Source organism: Periplaneta americana, unplaced genomic scaffold (assembly GCF_040183065.1).
Source record: "Periplaneta americana isolate PAMFEO1 unplaced genomic scaffold, P.americana_PAMFEO1_priV1 scaffold_23, whole genome shotgun sequence".
In the NCBI taxonomy this organism is placed as follows: Eukaryota; Metazoa; Arthropoda; class Insecta; order Blattodea; family Blattidae; genus Periplaneta; species Periplaneta americana.
The window spans coordinates 2,454,934-2,477,069 of NW_027185504.1; the positions used below are offsets into that span (position 1 = coordinate 2,454,934).

General features: G+C 36.3%; 1 long non-coding RNA gene across 1 annotated transcript; it reads right to left on the reverse strand.

The window, feature by feature from the left end:
* Window positions 1-282: 282 nt before the first annotated feature.
* LOC138693841 (uncharacterized) lies at window positions 283-15,987 on the reverse strand. The gene is made up of 3 exons (XR_011330533.1): window positions 15,919-15,987; window positions 11,256-11,295; window positions 283-327 (listed from the first exon to the last, which is right to left on the reverse strand). It is a non-coding gene; the product is annotated as an uncharacterized lncRNA (long non-coding RNA).
* Window positions 15,988-22,136: the final 6,149 nt, after the last annotated feature.

Genomic DNA, 22,136 nt, shown 5'->3' on the forward strand with positions numbered 1-22,136 from the left:
GCCAGTTATTTTGAAACCATATGCAAACTCTAACACTATATTTATAAAATAAATTGTGTTAAATATTACAGAGAACACTGTGAATTAAAAAATTGCCTCTAGATCAAAACTATGGAGAAGACAGATGTCCGTCTTTGATATTAAGCTACTCAAATTACGTAACACTAATTTGGTGGAGCAGCATCGAATATAATATAAATTATGTTTGATCGAAATTTGTGTTTTTTGCCAGCTGACGTCGAAACAATGAAAACAAATAAAGAATGGTAAATATAAACTCACCGTTACTTAAATTATGCGGCGGCGGTTTTCTGTCATAATCCGGGTCTGTAAGTAAAAGAAACGACAGTCTATAATAAATTCAAGTCATTAAGTGATTTTTATAGACGGGAAGTAACACTAATTACGTGGATGCAACAGTGAATATAATACTACATTATGCAACGAGCCTATAATGATAGTAATTAAGACGCAAGTATGATTGTTTATGAAACGGGCGCAAGCGAGTTTTATAATATTCATACGAGCGTCTTAATTACCCTTATAGGCAAGTTTCATACGACTTTTTATGCTCGACCATATTTCTAACTTGAAATTATTCAGATGTATACATTTTATTGTATCTGACAAGATCGGAAGTGACCTTGTTCTAGGTCGTGAATTGTGAGATGTGCGCAGACGCGAAAGTATTGATTTTTTTCCGAGGAACAATAATGTCATTGACCTTGATGTAATCCCGTTAATCTTGATATAAGCTTGATTATTGAATTCGACATTGAAAAACGAGATGACAAATTGAATTTATTTGAATATTATTTGCAATTAACGCTAATAATTATAGTAACAGAACATAACCTTCTGCGACAGCATTGGATTTCCAGCCTCCGTGACTTTTCGCTAATTCTCTTCGATTGCATATCCGAGAATAATCGATACTTGCGGTTTTATAACGGTACAAAGTTGACTTGTCATTGGCTGAACACCTGTAAGCTGAGTTGTCATTGGCTGAACACCTGTACTTTAATGAGTAGGTGTACTTTAATGACATTCATTAAAGGACTGCTACCAGGTGTATAATTACTACATTTCGGCATGGTCGAGCATAAAATAAATTATATTTGATCGAAATTTTGGTTCTGCCAGATGATGTCGAATTGATGCAGAACACACTGCTCAAACATTTTGACTATTATGTCGTCATCTGTGGATCAGTGAACGAGAATGACATGGACACTTGTTAAGAATGGATTAACGCAGTAAACCAAGAATAATGCATAATCATGAAGCCCTTGGCATAACGACACATGAGAGATCTCAAAACAGGTAAACTGCCTAAACCGTGCATGATATAACAGGTGATGAGGATTAGGGTCCTTAATCATGCTGAAGATGGAATTGAGAAACCCATACATACAAAGACGAAAAAATCTCATCACGTAAAGAAGTAATTGGCAAATTTACAATTATTATTAATTCATCACTAGTGTACAAATATAACCTTATTTTGTATAGCCAATCAACACAAAATAAAATTATTTAACACGTAACCCGAGTTGTTTCTCTTAGACCAAGTGTACCGGTAGCATCAGACTGTTTCTCCCTGTTCAACCTATCCCGGAACTGTAAGCACTACTATATATTTTTTTAGTTTGTTATTTAACGACGCTGTATCAACTACGAGGTTATTTAACTTCGATGAGATTGGTGATAACGAGATGAGGGCGAGGACTCGCCATAGATTAACTGACATTCACCTTACGGTTGGGGAAAACCTCGGAAAAACCCAACGAGGTAATCAGCCCCAAGCGAGGATCGAACCTGCGCCCGAGCGCAACTTCAGACCGGCAGGAAGGCGCCTTAACCGACTGGGCCACGTCGGTGGCTTCATAGTTTGTAGCTGAGTGCCCGGATACGATTACTTTTTCCTTGCCCTGTTAGACAGTTGTATATAAATTAAAACATTAATAGTAATCGTAGCGCAATAGTCCATGAAGTTCCAGGTTAACCAGCAGACTGCTGGCAGAAGTGAAAGATCATCCAACAAGTACGGGAGTGACGTGTATTCAAACGGTTATGCCACGAGACAATCAAAACGTTACGCATTACAAACATAAGCATGGAGTGAACAAGACGTCCGAAAATTATCGATAAAACCGAACGATTAATTACTATGCTAAAGCCGTGATTCTACACGCGTGTTTGCTTTCAAATTATTTAAGAAACTCAACATTAACATAGGGGTCTGCGGGAATATTGCAAACTATAAGTGAACTGCAACGACAATGAAGCAGTAGCGGACAGTGGGGCTTGAAGGTTGAGGAGGCCAAGATGATTAGCAGGGACGACACTTTGTTCCAGGTTGGTTGTTGCTTGCCTATATTGACGTCACGGAGGCCATGGGTTCGAAGGTACTGTACTGTGATAAAGAGCAACACGTGTGTGCTGCGTCGGAGAACGAACGTATGTTTCATCTATTTAGGATTCGAACCTATGCTGCTCTCTGCCACTGCCTGCTTGTTTTGCATTGTAGTGGCTTACCTGCAGTTCCTTAACTGTTGTCACTTAATGGCGAAGTGATTGTGATCGTGACTTTGTGTGTAAACATAATACAATGTAGTCAGACAAGAACCCTAAACTGAATGTAATTGCAACTGCGTTTGGAAGTGAGTATTTTAGTGTGGAGGGCGACAGCATGCGCTGTAAAGTGTGCAACACAGAACTAAAGGTCGTAAAGATTTGCAAAAGCACTGTGAAACGAAAAAGCATAGTGAATGTGTGCCGTTATTTCTCTCATCTGCACGGTTTACATACTCTTGAGTTTTATAATGATTTGTGTGACGTGATGGTATTCCAATACACAGCTCAGTAATCCACATTTTCAACGGTTTAAGGAAAATTACACGTCTAGAAAACTGTCTAGTATAATATCAATGCGTACAACCTATTTACGAAAAAACTGTGAACCGCATTCAAACAGCTATAGGTAGTAACAGAATATTTCTATCTATAGATGAGACATCGGATGCTGTGGGACGATATGTAGCTCGCGTTGTTGTAGAAGTGATGTCCTCCAATGAACCAGAAAATAAATTTTTGTTGACATCGGAAGTACTAAGAAAAGTAAACAGTACAACTATTGTTAATCTTTTTGAGACATCTACTGTTTAGTGACAGACAGTATTGCATATATGATCAAAGCAGGAAATGAATTAAAAACCATATACCCCAACATAATCCACCTCACTTGCGTAGCCCATCCACTCCATGGTGGCGATGTTGAGATAACTTTCTCACAGTACAAGCATATTTTTAGTGAAAACAGAAGGAATTTCACTTTTTCACACTTAAAAATGCACATTGTTATATACTGTAACGGATTACAGTTGTATCAGAACAATGTACGTACCTCGATTGCAAATACGTATGTGTAATTTGACTAACTCGTCGTTATTATAAATATGTGTAAGTAATATTGCAGAGATGTAACTAATCAAGGCATACTCTATGCTACGCGCATACATACTATACGGCAGTGGTAATCTGTAGAAATGTTGCGTTTTTGTTCCGCCGATCTGCACCAGCAAACAGTCGCGTGTTGTCGCTGGACTGCTCCTATCAACTAGTAAACACAGGTACTCTATACACCAGTACCAGTGAACCTCGTGGCGAACTGGGACAAAGTGTCGTCCCTGATGATTAGACTTCGTGGAATTGCCAAGAGAATCGCAAGGTTTACTGCGCACGCGGTATAGACTGTATGAGAAGGGGGCGTGCAACGGATGGAGTATGCCTCTAATATAAGCACTGAGCAGTATACTGCGGTTACAATAAAACCTGTATCCTGCATTCAAGAAATATAATGAATGATCATTGAAGTAGGAAATGTCTAAACAATTATTTTATAGTGAGATATATTAACTCTTAAAATTTAATGTAAGATACTCACATCATCCTTAATACGTGCACTGCAGTGAAAAGTTACGTACATTTTGAGCGACTGCAAAGTAACCTCCTCCCATGGCCACTTAAAGAGTTTTCATTTTGGGAAAATGTACGTTCAACATCACATGATGTAATACATACATATTTGAAGAAGGGAAAGTCACAACTTTTTAGTACACCAACTTCAGATGTATTGTCGAGACCTGATAGTACACCATTTATAGTACGAATTTATGAATAGGCAGAATATTTAGCAATAATGTTTCTCAACTTACATTTCATTTTTTTCTGAAATTAATTAATTGTTATTTTGGATAACGGGTTGTGATACTTTATCCACTATATTAAGGGCTTCTGAGAGTTGTAGTTTAGACGATTCTAACAGGATGATGCTTTTGGACACGATTTTAAATTAGAATAAATGAACAGAATATCTTCCAATAGCTGTTCAGAAGGCAATGATTTTACAGCTGCAACAGCGGAACTGTCTGTGCTATCCAATGCATCAATTACCTCCATTATTTTTCATCAATGTTCTGCATAATAATGAACAGCATCCAACCACGTTCCCCAACGGGTCAAGACTGGCTGCGGGGTTAAGTGTATTCAAGGGGCAATTATTTGGAATAGTAACACTCTCATTGTAGTATGTTTGATTGAATTCTTGTCTGCACTGAACAAATGTTAAGCTTTGACTATTACAACCACAGTAATGTAAAAGCAAGTAGGTATACATTAGCTGTAGCTGCTCTATCTATTTGGACCGGTCACAACTCTTAACATGAACTGCTGCTACTACGAGACCGGGCGGTCGCTCACCTCCTCTATACTACCGTACATCGGTAACCTGATTGCATGCTGCGTGTGACAATTTAACGAAGTCTACTTATGAGAATATAAAAATATAAGGCCTGTGACGTACTTCATTACCAAGCGCAGAATTTATAGATTTCAAGAAATTAAAATTATGTTTTCCAATTTATGTTTTAGGATTTTAAATCTTATGTTTAGGAATTTATGTGGTTTTACGGGGAAAAAAAATAAAAATAAACAACACACTGTTAATATATTACAACGGCTTGGTAAAGTTGTCTCTCTTTAGGACATTGTAAGTCCTAACCTACGAATTAGTTCTTTTTAGCTCATATTGAATTTAAGAATGTTACCCTTCGCTACATAAAACGAACAAGGAAAGCAATATTTCGAGAGTAACGAGATAGCAACAAAATTGATTCGAACCTAAGAATCCGGGTATGCTCATTACTATAACATAGCCTAATTTTACAGAAAATTAACTGGACGTTCCTCTTTCTTCGCAAACCAATCAAATAGATCACAACATACTGAATCACTGCTACTAGAAGAAGCTAGAAACAAATCTACATTTGTTTCTAAACTCTCTACATATTTGAAATACTGTATAAGTAAATACATCTCGTAACACAAAAGGATAAAATAACAAGAACACCCGCAAACAAGAGAAAATCTAACAACATAAATGAAAACTTTTACGCAGGAAGAGAAAACTAACAACACGTGACTCAATTTTCTAAAAGCAAGAAGAGAGAAAGAGAGAGAGCTTCCCAATATAGGCGAAACCAGCCGTGACTATAAGCAGTACAGTTGTCAGCAGTGGGTAGGACGTCTCCAAATCGGCTCCCTTCGCGCGTTCTAGTCAAGTTTAAACACTCTTCTAACCAGCTATCTTATTGGTTGAACTACTGTTGTCATGGTTACTGGGGAGTAGCGTCATCTAGCCGACTCCTCTCTCCCGCTCTCGCATAGACACTGCAGGCTGCTAGATGTCGACTATACAGGTTACAGCGCTATCTGTTATTTTTCAGTACGAATTATTTGTACTATCTACATTATAGCCAGTGGGCATCAACAACCGAATGTGATCGACTTTACGTAACTTACATCTTAGTCGTAGTGCATAATAAAATTAATATACATTTACTGTAACTTGTCTGTGATCTTAATTCAGCTGAAATTATTACTGTCATATTGTGTTCTGGTAAAATATTGGGGGAGGCAGGGCCTCCCTTGCCTCCCCTGAAAATCCGCCTCTACAATGAAATCCATTCCTCAACATGTCTCGGTAATCTTAAATACTTTCTACAACTTTGCCAGCTGTATTAACATTTTATTCTCATTTAGAAAATCCAGGAGTAATTAGATCATACACAACTCTGATTTCATTTCTTCCACTGTCATCTTCGTTTCTGAAGATTTATCAAGTTTGTGGTTCTCAGATTTTGTACATACCGGTATACATTTTTTGAAGCCCCGTAGCGAAATACTCGAATGCGACTTTGAAATAAACCCTGCATCATGTACAGGGACATCATTTTATTTTTACTTCAATTTTTATTGTACCTGAGCATTTGAATGTACTTCACTCCCACCCCTTCTACTAATGAAGTACAACCGTACTCCACACAGATCAGAGGCCGCATATACAGTCAAAGTAGGCTTACGGTCATAGTAAATAGTACGTTCCAAAAATATGTTCGCGTTTTCCAGTGACGAAAGAGCTTTCAATATTGAATCATTTTCGCAAAGGTACTGTCGTCCATTTGCCTACGTCGTATCCCGGTTTCCCCCCACAAACTTTTATTCGCCAGCTAGTGGTTGGGCTGTCTTAGCTCTTTTCTGAGAGCATTAATTTCTGTCAGGAATTGAACGTCTACGTGATATTATACAACTGTTTAAAATAACTTAACTGGTAATTGGAATTAGGTACAATAGTTTATAGTGCGATAATATGCACATTAGAACTGAAGCCACCATTTAAAAAAAAATGTTTAAATATCCATATTATGGTTATTTTTCAATTTAGATTCATTCTCTATATTGTACGCTAATGTGCTGTAGACAGTATAATATACACTGCATAATGAATTCGTCCACATGGACAGCTCAGTTCGTGAGTAAAAACACTCATTGTTAACAATGTACTGTATTTTGATTAAACAAAAATCTAATGAAAATTATCAAACTCAAAATTGCGATATTTCCTAGTTTACGTAAATGGATGAACTACTTTTCTTCCCTCCTATACCTAGTAAAGTGATTTGTTTGTATATTACGTCAGTATCATCGAACTCCAGTCGTGGATGGGGGTAGGAAACGGCGTTGATCCAGAGGTATAGGCAAGTTAATATTAAAAATGTTAGTAAAAATAAACTGATGTCCCTGTATCAACTTGGGGTCGGCCTGGTTCGCTGAGTTGGTATAGCGCTGCCTTATATGCCCGAGTTTGCGGGTTCGATCCCATGCCAGGTCAATGGCATTTAAGGGAGTATAACTGCGACAGGCTCATGTCAGTAGATTTACTGGCACGTAAAAGAACTGCTGTGGGACAAAATTCCGGCACGCCGGCGCCGCTGATATAACCTCGGCAGTTGCGAGCGTCGTTAAATAAAACATAACACTTTATAAACTTGGGAAAATAATAATTATTAAGATCAGTAGGCCTATGCTATTGAGAATGAGACTGTAAGAGAATCTGCAGAACTGCATACATTGTATTCTGCACCTCACATAATTAGGAACATTAAATCTAGACGTTTTAGATGGGCAGGGCATGTAACACGTATGGGAAAATCCATAAATGCATGTAAAGTGTTAGTTGGGAGGCCGGAGGGAAAAAGACCTTTGGAGAGGCCGAGACGTAGATTGAAGGATAATATTAAAATGGATTGGAGGGAAGTGGGATATGATGGTAAAGACTGGATTAATCTTGCACAGCATAGGGACCGATGGCGGGCTTATGTGTGGACGGCCATGAAGCCGCGTTTTCCTTAAGAGTCATAAGTAAGTAACTAAGTAAGTTAGCTTGAAATAGGATTATAATTGATTGGACACTTTGGTACATTTATCTTCATAACTAATATATAAATCAACTAATGGACACCGGTAACAACAAAGAAAATAAACGTAATGCATAGGTGAAATCTGACATATAAACAAATTAACACTTTAAATTATACATTTACCAAATCGTTAACCAATATACATACCAACTCTAAATCATATAATTTTTCATGTCCTTCTTGAATAGAATATTCGTGAAACTGTAAAATGTTAAATTATTCTGGGGGGAAAATCGTATTAGTTCTAATCAACTATTATGAAACTATAAGTCTTCAATTTCGCATACTATTGTATTATTGATTTTATTTTATTTTATTTATTTATTTATTTATTTATTTATTTATTTATTTATTTATTTATTTATTTATTTTTAATTATGTATTTAATTTCCGATTTTGAGCCATTTCTTGTAATACCTCCTTATTGCCAATTGTTGTTAGTAAATGCATTTAATTCGTAAATTTCAAGTCATCTCTTAATATAGCTATTTATTGCTTTAAAATAATGTGTTTAATAAATATTTCATTTTTATTTATATATATATTTCTTCCTATAACCATTACAGGTTGCCATTGACAAAGAGTACCGTGATACAGTAAGTATAGAGAAATATCTTGAGGCTTTATGAAACATATTTTGTTGTTACAGTGAAAAACAACAAATTGAAATAGATTGAAACACAAAATAATATACGAAATAACGTCAAGAAGATGTGAATTAAAATCATGGTCCCTTTGAATGATGCCTGAAAATAGCTATTAATCCTTTGCGTGTTTGTTTTTTAAAATAATGTGTTTAATCTGTAACTACAGTCAGTGTATTATTATTAGTATCTCTTTGTTGTTACCTATTGCTTTAAAAAGAATGAGTTTAATTTGTAATCTTAAGTCATTTTTATACTATTCCTTTACTGTTTACATTTGTTTCTAAATCTCTTGTATTGCCCCTACTATTATATATTGCCCTTCAAGAAATTCGGTATTCGTTAGTTGTAAGTCATTACTTGTGTTATATTTTAATTATTGTAATTTATTCCTGAATCATGTATGTAAACTGTAACCGTAAATCATTGCTTGTAATCTCTCTTTATTACTCTTAACTGTTTCATTGTTCATGAATTAAGTACTCATTTGAAAGTGAAAGTCAAACTTTGTTTTATTAATCTACTATTGATTATCTTTTTAAGATCGTGATTTACTCTGACACGGTTAGACATTCTTGTATACCTTTTACATTGATTATTCCTCAAACATCTCATTAATCTTTAACAGGAGCCATTATTTCACTAATGTGCATCCTTCTACATCATTCATGTGAATTTCAGCTGTGACCGCTATTTTATGTTATCACTTTACTATTGTTTATTGGTTATAAAATATGTATTTTGATGCCAACTATAACCCTAATACAACTCAGGGTGAAATAGGGTTTATTAAATTGGATAATAAAAGAAAGAAACAAATACAAGAATAAAATAAATTACAATTACTTACAAAATAGACGACAAAATACATACACACCTATTATTGTAACGTTCATACTTTAAACTCAAAATACATAGGCTACCTCTGAATTTAGGAAAGAACAGTGTTGTTAAGAACGGTATACTGTTCTGAATGAAACTGTAAGGGAATGTGATGGTAACTTTATCAAACGTAACGATTTCATAACGTTTAGCTATAATTTTCTGACAACCAGATCAGAGTATACAAATAAGGTAACAACATTTAATAAGGAACGTGTTAATTTTGGCAAGACGAACATTGTGTTGTCTGTCAAGTAAAGTGAGAGTTATGTAGGTGGACTAATGCAGAGCTACGTATTCTGATTACAACATGTTTATCTACAGGCCATAATTGCAGAACAGTCACAATGACATTGAATGAAATGAAAGTGTTTGGAAACAAACAACGGCACACCCATGGGAAGAGGATCCAAATGGGCCCAAGCCCCCCCCCCCAAAAAAGGGGGGAAAACAAGAAAGAAAATGAAAGGTTTTATTTGCCTTGACTTGAATGTATATGTTGTTGTGAGAAGTCTGTGATCTTTAAAACATTTAATTTTAAGTAAACACGTATGTTAATGCACGGACATCATTTTATTTTTACTTCAATTTTTATTGTACTTGAGTTTTTGAATGTACTTCACTCCCACCCCTTCTACTAATGAAGTTTCAACTGTTCTCCAGACAGAATCAAGGCTGCTTATAGTAAACAGCACTGAGTTACTGAGTATAGTACGTTCCAGAAATATGTTCGCGTTTTCCAGTGACGAAATAACTTTTAATATTGACTCATATTTTCGCACAAGTACTGTCCGTTTGCCTACGTCGCATCCCGATTTCCCCCACCTGCTTCTGCACGCCCCTCTGTAAAAGCAGGGCTGTCTTAGCTCTTTTCTGAAAACATTAATTTCTGTTAGGAATTGGACGTTTACGTAATATTATACAACTGTTTAAAATAACTTAAATAAAAGGGCCTCGTTAAGTAATTAACTGTCACGTGAGTTCCCCCTTTCTACGACCCTGCGGCATAACCACTTGGACGGACAGTAGATAGCATGTCTGAGTAATTTTATCTGTGCGGGTCGGGCAGAAGTGAAGATGGAATTTACAGTACGTAAGGTACTCTTTTATAGAGTAGGTACAGAATTATTTCAACATGAGTTACTAGTACGAAGGACGAAACTGGCAATTGGAATTAGATGCAATAGTCTATAGTGCGATATTATGCACAAAAGAACTGAAGCCTGTATCGAAATGATCGGCCACCATTTTCAAAAATGCGTTTAAATATCCATATTATGATAATTTTTCAATTTAACTTCATTCTCTATATTGTACGCTAATGTGCTGTAGACAGTATAATATACACTGCATAATGAATACGTTCGCATGAATAGCTCAGTTCGTGAGTAAAAACACTTATTCTTAATACAGTACTGCATTTTGATTGAACAAAAACGTAATGAAAATTATCGAACTCAAAATCGCGATATTTCCTAGTTTACATAAATGGATGAACTACTTTTCTTCCCTCCTATACCTAGTAAAGTGATTTGTTTGTGTTTTACGCCGGTATCATCGAACTCCAGTCGTGGAAGGAGGTAGCGAACGGTGTTTCCGGTTCTCTAAAGGTATAACCAGGTTAATATTAAAAATGTTAGTAAAAGTAAAATGATGTCCCTGTACAATTTTATCACATCTTCATTCAAAAAGCTCAAGATTTTGATAATGTTAGAAGATCTGTAACTTTTACTTGAAATGTGTTTAATAGCCCCAACCATTGAATCATTTTCAGTGATGCCGTCTGTACTTCTCAGCACATCCGCGCTTCACAGCTATAGCAAATACTGATTACGGTTAGTCCCCCCACCAAACCATATTTCTAGGTGTGTCACTGGAAACAAATAAATAACGGTAAATATGAACTTACGTTATCGTCAGCCTGATGTTCCGGCCTCGGTGATGTAGTGCTGTAAAGAAAAGTAGTGACATATTTTGTTAAAACCAGGTAAGTAACAGTAATTTACAAGGGATGCAGCCATTAATATAATATAAATTATGTTTGATCGCCTTTTAGAATTTTTCCAACTGCTGTTGAAGCATTAGAAATATCTGGTTCTGAACTCGGTATTCAAAACTAATTAGAAACATTGTTCACAATTTGAATCGTGCTGAAGATGGAATTGAGAAAGGCATATTCCTACGTATAAAAACAAAAAATACCTCATCATAATGTAAATAAATAAAAGATAAATTTAGAATGATTATTAATTCATCACCAGTTTAGAAATATAACTCCAATTTATATAACTAATCAACACAAAACAAAATACGAGGCGCATCCAGAAAGTAAGTTTCCCTATTTTTTTTTTAAAGAACACACACCTTTAGGAAAACATTTATTGGCAACAGGTACAGCAATGTTTCAGCTATTTTCCAACATAGCCACCATCAGAATTGAGACACTTGTCGTATCGTGGGATCAACTTTTGTATCCCTCTGTCGTAGAACTCTACCGCCTGTAAATGGAACCAGCGTGTGACAGACGTCTTCAGCTCTTCGTCGTTGCCAAAACGCTTATCGGAGTACAGGAATTTCTTGAGAGAGAGAGAGAGAGAGAGAGAGAGAGGGGGGGGAGAAGGAGAGAGGGAGAGAGAGAGGGCGAGAGGGGGAGAGGGAGAGAGAGGGGGAGAGGGAGAGGAGAGGGGGAGAGAGGGGGAGAGAGAGGGAGAGGGAGAGAGAGAGAGGGGGTTCGGCCCATAGACCTGACAGCTGCCGATGAGAGCTGGCAATGCTTTGTGCATTAAAGAACTATCACCGACCGAACCTCGATGCGGCGGGAGAAGGAATAAGAGCTTCCATTTCGAACCACTGCTGCCACGCTACTGGCACCAGGCGGGACCTGTCCGGCTGGCATATGAATGATACGTCATAGATCTGTTACGCATGCGCAATTGACACGGCTAATTACGTTTACTTTCAAGGGGAAAAAAATCGGGAAACTTACTTTCTGGATGCCCCTCGTATATTTAATTAACTGAGTTTTATCCCTTGAATCAAATCTATTGCTGCCAGCATCACTGTCTGTCATTGTTGTAGTTTCGACATACTAGGTATAAGAGTGAGCGGATGGGAATACTTTTTCCTACCCCTATTTATAATTTTAATCTGAGGCATGATAGCCCATGAAGGGCCATGACCGACCAGCCAGCTGCTGACCTCAAGTCCACATACCGAAGCAGAGGTAGACGATCATATCCCTATTAATAGCTGTATATAAATTAAGACATTATTTGTAATCCGTGGTGCGACAGCCCATGTAGAGCTTTCGGAAATTCCGCTTTCTCTCTATCTCGCGTATTCCGGTGAGCAATCCGATGGCATCACGGTGTTCCGAATTCCACCGATGACGTCATTGATGCTCCACCGGTGTCGCACCGGTGCCATCAACTTGCAGAAGTGGTGGCATTCTCCATCAGCCGCCATCAGTGAATCTGATTGGTTCTTGTATAGGGCGGGAATTAGCAGAAGAATAACATCGTGCACTGTTGTGTCATGGCGGTGTGTTCTGCTGTATTGTTTATAATGAGCACAACGTAAAAACAATATGTTAATGGCTTATGAGCGAACACATCAACGGACCCGTTATTGCTACCGGTTGAAGAAATAAATTGTTTATGCTATCTTTTCTTTGAACGAGATGGGAGTACGAAAATTTTGCTAGTGTAGCACAGACAACAACCTGTACAGTCGCCATGACAGCCATGGATCCTTCCAGCAATTTTTTTGTTCGTTATTTCGCTGCAACGTGACGTCATTGATGCCACCGGACCGGTGAGATTCGGAATACGCTGATACGGTACCGAAAACCCAACAAACCGATAACAGCCAGTCACCGATCGCTTATTTTTCCTTCTAGATACACTCATTTCAAAAGCTCCTTATGTATATCTCTCATAATTAAAACTGACAATATTTAACAGATTTACATTTTTGTCTCTGGAAGGAAAAATGTGATGTAATGTTTTCAGTTTTGAAACTTCGACTGTTTAAACTGTAGCATTGTGTCTCATAACAATGGGTTAGAAATATCCCAGTCATCTTTTGCCACAATAAAATACCATTCAAGTACATCATACTTTTAGGGTTGGTAGCCTGCCGGTATTTTACCAGCTCAGCCGAACATGTTGGTGGGTCTCATCATGAGGCCGTTGGCTGTTATCATTGTTAAAGACTCTAATTTCGGCAGGTAATTTTATTAAATCAGTTTGAAAACTTGTTATAGGAATTTTTATTACATAGGCTGAAAGGGATATTTCTCTATTTCGTGTAACGTGAAGATAGGGAATTTTCAAGTATTTTTCAGTTTTACTTGATGGTTCCACACCAAACGTAGAAGAAATGTTATGTATTAGTTGAAAATTAAAGCTACAACTTGATGAAGATACAATGTATGGTGACCTGTGCCTATTAAATGAAGTGGTTTCTTCCTTTGTGAAAGATGCGTATTTGAAAAGTTTTGGGAAATTAAATAAATATTTTCAGACTAAAGGTGCCTCAGAGAAATCTCCACAATTAGAAATAGTAGTTCAACACGTGGTTTATACTCGAACCCATGCTCTCAGAAGTCGAAATTCCGATAGAAAATCTGAAAAAGTACAAGTCTCCAGGTATCGATCAAATTCCAGCACATTTATTACAAGAGGGTGGAAGTGCATTATATAGCGAAATTTATAAAATTGTGCTTCCTATTTCGGAAAAGGAAATTATACAAGGACAATGGAAGAAGTCCATAATTGTATATATTTTTAAGAAGGGGGACAAGACTAACTGTGGTAACTTTCGAGGAATATCACTTTTGTTGACGTCGTACAATATTTTGTCCAATATTCTTTTGAGAAGATTAACTCCGTACGTATATGAAATTATTGGGGATAATCAGTGTGGTTTTAGGCGTAATAGATCGACTATTGATCAGATTTAGTGTATTCGACAGATATTGGAGAAAAAATAGGAATATACGGGCAGAGTACATCAGTTATTCATAGATTTAAAAAAGGCACATGACTGGGTTAAGAGAGAAGTATTATATGACATTCTTATTGATTTTGGTAATCCCAAGACACTAGTTGGATTAATTAAAATGTGTCTCAGTGAAACGTACAGTAGAGTCCGTATAGGCCAGTTTCTATGTGATGCTTTTCAAATTCACTGCCGGCTAAAGCAGGGAGATCCACTATCACCTTTACTTTTTAACTTCGCTTTAGAATATGCCATTAGGAAAGTTCAGGATAACAGGCAGGTTTTGGGATTGAACGGGTTACATCAGCTTCTTGTCTATGCGGAAGACGTGAATATGTTATGACAAAATCCACAAACGATTAGGGAAAACACAGAAATTTTACTTGAAGCAAGAAAAGCGATTGGATTCAAAGTAAATCCCGAAAAAAACAAGGTATATGATTATGTCTCGTGACCAGAATATTGTACGAAATGGAAATATAAAAATCGGAGATTTACCCTTCGAAGAGTTGGGAAAATTCAAATATCTTGGAGGAACAGTAACAAATATAAATGACACTCGGGAGGAAATTAAACGCAGAATAAATATGGGAAATGCGTTTCATTATTCGGTTGAGAAGCTTTTATCATCTAGTCTCCTGTCAAAAAAATCTGAAAGTTAGAATTTATAAAACAGTTATATTACCGGTTGTTCTGAATGGTTGTGAAACTTGGACTCTCACTTTGAGAGAGGAACTGAGACTAAGAGTGTTTGAGAATAAGGTTCTTAGGAAAATATTTGGGGCTAAGAGGGATGAAGTTACAGGAGAATGGAGAAAGTTACACGACGCAGAACTGCACGCATTGTATTCTTCACCTAACATAATTAGGAACATTAAATCCAGACATTTGAGATGGGCAGGGCGTGTAGCACGTATGGGCAAATGCAGAAATGCATATAGAGTATTAGTTGGGAGACCGGAGGGAAAAAGACCTTTGGGGTGGCCGGGACGTAGATGGGAGGATAATATTAAAATGGATTTGAGGAAGATAGGATATGACGATAGAGACTGGATTAATCTTGCACAGGATAGGGACCGATGGCTGGCTTATGTGAGGGCGGCAATAAACCTTCGGGTTCCTCAAAATCCATTTGTAAGTAAGTTCAAAACGTGGTTGCAGAGTGTACAATTAATATCATGAATAGTCGTAACAGATTACGAAATGATGAGAGAAATCGTTTAAGTGTGGAAATACTAAAAACTGAACTTTGTATCATTGGAAACCTTAAATTACCAGATTATCTCCTATCTTAGTTCTCATAAGTGGTGACTTCTTGTTTCAATTGTGAGGTTCAGATCTGTCTTCACACAGTTGACTAAATAACAAAAATACATGGGTGGCATTTGGAAATTGAAATGGGCCTCGGAAACCTAAAATGTAATTAACACTTGTTTTATAAACTTTACCCTCAATACATAAATTTACGTGTTTCTTGCTTAAATTTCACTTAATTGATATAAATAGTTATATAGACTAGAAAGCTTTGGAATGAAAGTCACTGCGATTTACGCATGAAGACGTTTACTTACCCCGCCTGTTCCTAGGACAGGCGGACAGTCCGCTCACACCTCCAGTGGATGTTGTTGGAGGTGTGGACCTGTGAAAAGAAAAGAATCTAGTAATTTTTTTTCTTGACTCAGTTTGTGCCAAAAAATTATCTTTGTGTTTAGATATCTCCCTGAGCACGAGTTTTTTTACTCCTTCAGGGAAGAACTAAGATTGTATTTCTGTCAATGCTATTTTATTAACAATAAACAACAATAAACAATTATGTTTATGCTTCTGATTGAGGTTCGGCTGATAAATACAGTAGTGTCGATAATCCGAACTAATTGATGTTCATTCCTGTTCGAAGTATCGATTCGTTCGGATTTTCGAACACAGAGCAATAACAACACCACAAATAATTTAACTGCATGCTATATTAACTTTAAAGATTTCAATAGACCTACTGACTGTACTACAAGCAACATTAGACAGATTTTAAAAAGTCTTTGATCATTTTTTAAATTTTTACTGTGTTTCGTTTCTTTGCAGTCAAGTCTCTAATTTGTAGACAGACAAGCTGTGTTACCGTATACACAGGCATTTTATTCAGCCAAATTTAAAAGTCTCTAGACCACTGATTGCTTCACCGTGAATTGACCTCTACGGCTTCTTTCATCCTAGTTTTCTGTTACGCCGTCATCTTCATCTACAGGTGCTTCATTATCTGTTACAACAGTCAGAATTTCGTCATCGTTCAAAATTTGGTACCCGAAGTCATTTTGGTCAAGATTCAACCATTCGTTAGCATCGACCTTCTCACAATTTCTGAAGCTGTGTATGGCATTAGAAAGAGTCGTAGCTTCAGTTAAATCTTAATTTTGCACGCATTTCCATTCCTCATTTTTTCCTGCTTCTATACGTATAGGCCATAATTTTTTCATCCACAACTTTTTAATTTTCTTCTGTAAAACTATCCAAAACATCAGAAACCATATAAACACAGTCCTTCAAGTTAAGTGTTTAAATTATTCGGTGTTAAATACTTTCTTTTTAAATTTTTTGTAGAATAATTCAACTTTCGTAGAACACATCACAAACTCCAACCATAGCTACAGCAACATACACACTGATATGAAATACTACACATTGAACCAAAGAGCAAAAACTCAACACCCTAGAACAATACGAAATTTATAAACCTTAAGAATTTCAAATGAAGGATATGTGGGTCGTTATCTAGGATTAAAAGAACTTTCCCTTTTTTATATTCTGACTGTTTTAATATTTGATGTAAGGTTATTTCCGTACCAAACCTTGAAATATCAGCAGTCATCCAGGAGAATTTTTGGGAGTTATAAGTCACAGGCAGACAGCTTTTTCATTAAAAAAAAATTTGAGCGTTCGGAGTCGGATATTCGACTGTTCAGACAACGACTTTCGGATTATCGACGGTCTACTGTAATCTATTATCAGGCAGTACATCTCATTTGACGATATTTGTCAGAGGAAGAACAATTTGTTTGCATCTGAAATCTGATTAGTGTTATTTGTAGCTAGTCAGCGATGTATGCAATGGAGGGGAAAAGGAACCGGCCACACTAGCCCACTGCCTCCTGTCTTAGTTGCTTCATGAGTGATACTTCACGGTGTCACTTATGAGGTTCAGACCAGTCTTCGGACAGTTCACTAAACGAGGGAAAAGTTTATTTAAAAAAGTCATTGCATTATACAGCGTGGAAGGAAACCTATTACATTAATAGGCGAAGTCAATGCGAACAACTTATGTCAATACGTTTTTGATACGTCCAATAATTTTGAGAATATGAAATGTAACGTGTTCCAACTTTGCAAGGAGTAGCTGTGCTCCTTGAAGTCATCGCCCTTCAGTGGAGGTGACTGCAACTCCAATTATTATTCACTCGGCAAGACTTGCAAGAGGAGAACGTACACAAACTTAAGTGTTTACTAGACGTACTGTCTATGGAGTGTTTGAATATTAGGCGTAAGAAGAATTCTTTCTTCTAACCTTTATTTTTATGTTTGAGAACAACTGAGATATTTTATGAATTCTTCTAGCACATTGCTCTTCACCTAAAAAATCAAGTAACTCATGCTCAAGCAACAAATTTCTAGAGAGAATGTGCCAATGAATGATTAAGAACTATAAGGAAGGTGTGTAAAAGGGAGACTATTGCTCTTAGCAACTTTTGTATGGATGGAGCAAAATAAACTTTGTTAAGATAAAGTATATAATCGGAAACTGATATCAATATCATTGTTCTAAAAAGTAATCTATTATCAAAATATTATTTAAAGATTGCTTTCCATGTGATTATTCAGTCATATAACTATCATGGACAGCCTGCAAGGAGTACACACTGTGATCTATGAATACTGAATAATTACTTACGGAAACAGTCTGGCCCTTTTGAATAATGTTGTAGTGGCCTCGGTTCTATAAAAGAAAATAAACCAGTAATAATTATAGGGGAAAAATCACTGGACCAAATATCTCACTCTCTTCTCAATCTTCTTGCTATATTAAGCTTCAGCGGCCTGGTTAGTATGAGAAAGGGGTGTACAATGTACACTGTACACTGTACACTATACCTTTAGCATTCACCATGGAGATACAGAAGTCTGCCTTCAGTAAAAAGAAGATATAATGCGGTTAATACATGAACAATCTATGAATATTAAGAAAAAACGTAATCAGAGACATTAAGTGAAAGTGATTCAATTATTCAATCCAAATTAGAACCCTTCTGTTATGTTATCCTTAGAGTTGCAGCTGGAAATAATTGATTTTTCACATACTGCACTATTCAAAAACACGTAAAATAACGAGAACTGCCGCACCTTTAACAGTTACTTAAACCCTGAACAGAATCCGAAGATTCGTAAATTCCCTGCGCAACTGAATTTCAGTTTCACAAGCATATGTAAACCATTTTCTATTGAAAGAACTAATTAAGCAATTATTAATGGTCAATTTTTCCGATGATAACATGCAAGATATGCTTAGACTTGTTTCTTTAAATAATGCTTCGGCATTTTTCAAATTAAACAGGTCGATATTAGTTACTACAATTAAAAATTTGCCGATCTGTAATGTCATTACACTATTTGAGGAAGGATTCTTACAGGCTATGCAATAAAATTGAAAATATTGTCGACTTAGAATGTTGTTGACAGCATGAATGACAAAGATGGAAAACACTCTCACAGCCGCCTCTATTGCGAAATAAGTGGCTTGATTTGTCTTAATATTATCGGCAGATTCAGTAATAGAAGCTTTTCTTTCTTAATCTTCTTGGGTGCTATTCATAGACATTTCGCTAGCCCGTGCTACGAGCGTGCTAAACTAGCCCCGGCTATCGACTGGTTACTTGTTCAGGATTAATATGAATTCATATCGCTAATTCTGGTTTTTGAATACGAAAAATTTGGTACGCTGATGATCCACCGGAAGTCCGCGCTAAGAATGTCTATGAATACGGCCCCTTTGTTCTAAACACTTCCCCCAATAAAAATGTGCTTTTTCTGACAAAGAATTTAATCGTAAAGCAAATAATGAAAATTATTTTGATCTCATTCCTCCAAACCTAAGGAGAGAAAAGTCGCATGAAAGTGAAATTGAGAGAGGAGTACAAGGATGTCCTTTATCACCTACCCGTTCAACATCTACTTGGAGGATTTAGTGAAGAACTGTTTTCATAACATCGGAAGAATGGTAACTGGAGGAAGAAGAATAACGTGAATAAGATTTGCTGATGATATGGCGTTGTTAGCAGAACAGGTATTCTACTGGAGCTGAATGACAGCTGTGAGCAGTATGGGATGAAGATGAAGATAAATGCAAATAAGACGAAGACCATGGTTTTCGGAAGAATAATAAAAATGGTAAACCTGCTAATTCTAAATGACGCAGCAGTGCAAGTGAACAGCTTCAAATACTTTAAGTGTGCTATAAGCAATAACATGGGCTGCTGCTAGAAGCTGAAAGGTGGATAGCAATGACAAAAGCAGCTTCTAATAGAAAATGGAGAATCTTCTGCAGACCTCCAGAAAAAGAACCAAGGAAGAAACTAGTGTAGTGCTGTGTGTGGAATGTGGCATTGTACGACATGGGACAGAAATAAGGACATTAAGAGGAAGAGAAGAAAAGCGAATAGAAGCATTTGAAATGTGAATACGGAGAAGAATGGAGCGTGTGAAATTGACAGATATGAAAAGAAATGAAGCTGTGTTGGAACGCGTGGGTGCAGAAAGAATGATCTTGAAATTTAACAGGAGGAGAAAAAGGAATTTGTTGGGTTACTGGCTGAGAAGAAATTTCCTATTGAAGGATGCACTGGAAGGAATAGTGAATGCGAGAAGAGTTCGGGGCACAAGAAGATATCAGATCATAGACGACATTAAGTTATATGGATCATGTAGTAGTAGTAGTAGTAGTAGTAGTAGTAGTAGTAGTAGTAGTAGTAGTAGTAGTAGGTTTATTTTGCCTGGCAGAGTTAAGGCCATGAGGCTTTCTCTTCCACTCAACCAGGTTTCAATAATATACATGGAATACAAAATTAGATTACAAAACAAAACAAAAGAAAATACCTTAGAAATTACATAAAATATAGTAGAAAATTACAATAGTCAAGATCAGTTACATAATATAAAAATACAAATAGTCAAGATCGGTACATAATATATAGAATAAAGTAGAAAATTACACATAATAAAAATCAGTTACATAACATAAGGGGAATATACACACTTACACACAATTTATAAGGCCTAAAATGCTCGAGATAAATTCGACGATTATTTCACTTGAGATATATTATACAGTTAATATACTAATAGGAGAATACATGTGGGTTACAAGACATAAAATGTTGATTAGCAAAGTCTACTGAATGGCATAGAAATACAAATGATTAAGTAATATATCAAAATAATAAAAAAAGAAAAAAAGAAGAGAGAAGAGAAAAAAATAACAACTAGGTCATTTAAGACTATTTAGAAACTTCCGCAAGAGTGTAGTTCTGTTCATTAAAATCATTTGTAAGTAGAGTCTACTTAAAATATTTTAGACTCAGACTTCTCCTGATTTCCTATGACAATGAATTCAAGGAACGAGCTGTGCGTATTGTGAAGGAAGCAGAGTAGAGAGATGTGTGATGGAATGGAATTGATAGAACAAGGTTATGCTGTGAACGTATATCACGGTTGTGGTGGGATGCTAAAAGTGTGAAGCGAGGAACTAGGGAGGAGAAGAGGAAAGCAGAAAAGAAGAAAGATTGCAGAATGATGGGTTTGCAGTGAAAGATCTGTCCTTGGACAGGAAACTATGAATGAATGCTCTAAACATCGAATTTATTGTGGTTTCTCTGAACTTGATAACTGGAACAACAGTGCATTCAAACTTTACAATTCTGGAAATTAAGGAAGCTATCCCATGTTTATCCCGAAACGTTTACATTTTCACTTATGCAGACTGATAACGATTCCTGCAACAAGGACATGAAACAAATGTTCTTTTGCTTTCCCCATTGTCAGCAGTATTAAAAAATTTATTATATGACAAATTCACAGATTCAGTAGAGTCGCCATTACTTACACTGAAGATCATAGACATAACTCTGCTGCTGAGACAATTCTGGCCCTATTTCCTTGATAATGCACTGGTCAGCAATGATTTTGTTAAATGTACAATTTCTGCTGTTTGTTACGTAATGTCATCTGCTGATTCCAAAAATGAAGTCAGAATTTTTCTACCACCCACCATTTTTTTTTTTTTTTTTGTAATTTTAGAAAAATAGATCTATTTTTGTACATACTGTCCTTAACATGCGAATGGAAAGAAAATATGTCAAATATTTCATTTCATTGCTCTAACAATTAACCTAAAACTTTAGACCACTGTTGCGTATGAAGCCACAATTCATAAAAATTAATTTCATTCCTCATAAGACTGAGAGAGATAGTATTAATTTATTCTCAGTTGAGCTGGAACTTACAATCATGAAACAAGTTTCATAACCTGTGTTTTCTTTGTCCTAATTTTAAATGTAGTAAAAGTATCTTGTAAAGTGAAACATACCTCGAAATACTGTGTAAATCACAAACAAGTTTTGTTACGTTTGTGGTTAGTTAACGTTGAAAACACGCAGGTTAATGCTAGCTACTAAACGAATTACAAGAGCTTGCGAGTGTTCTTTTGATTGCAAAATAGATGAGGACTGGAACTGAGCCCATGAAATCT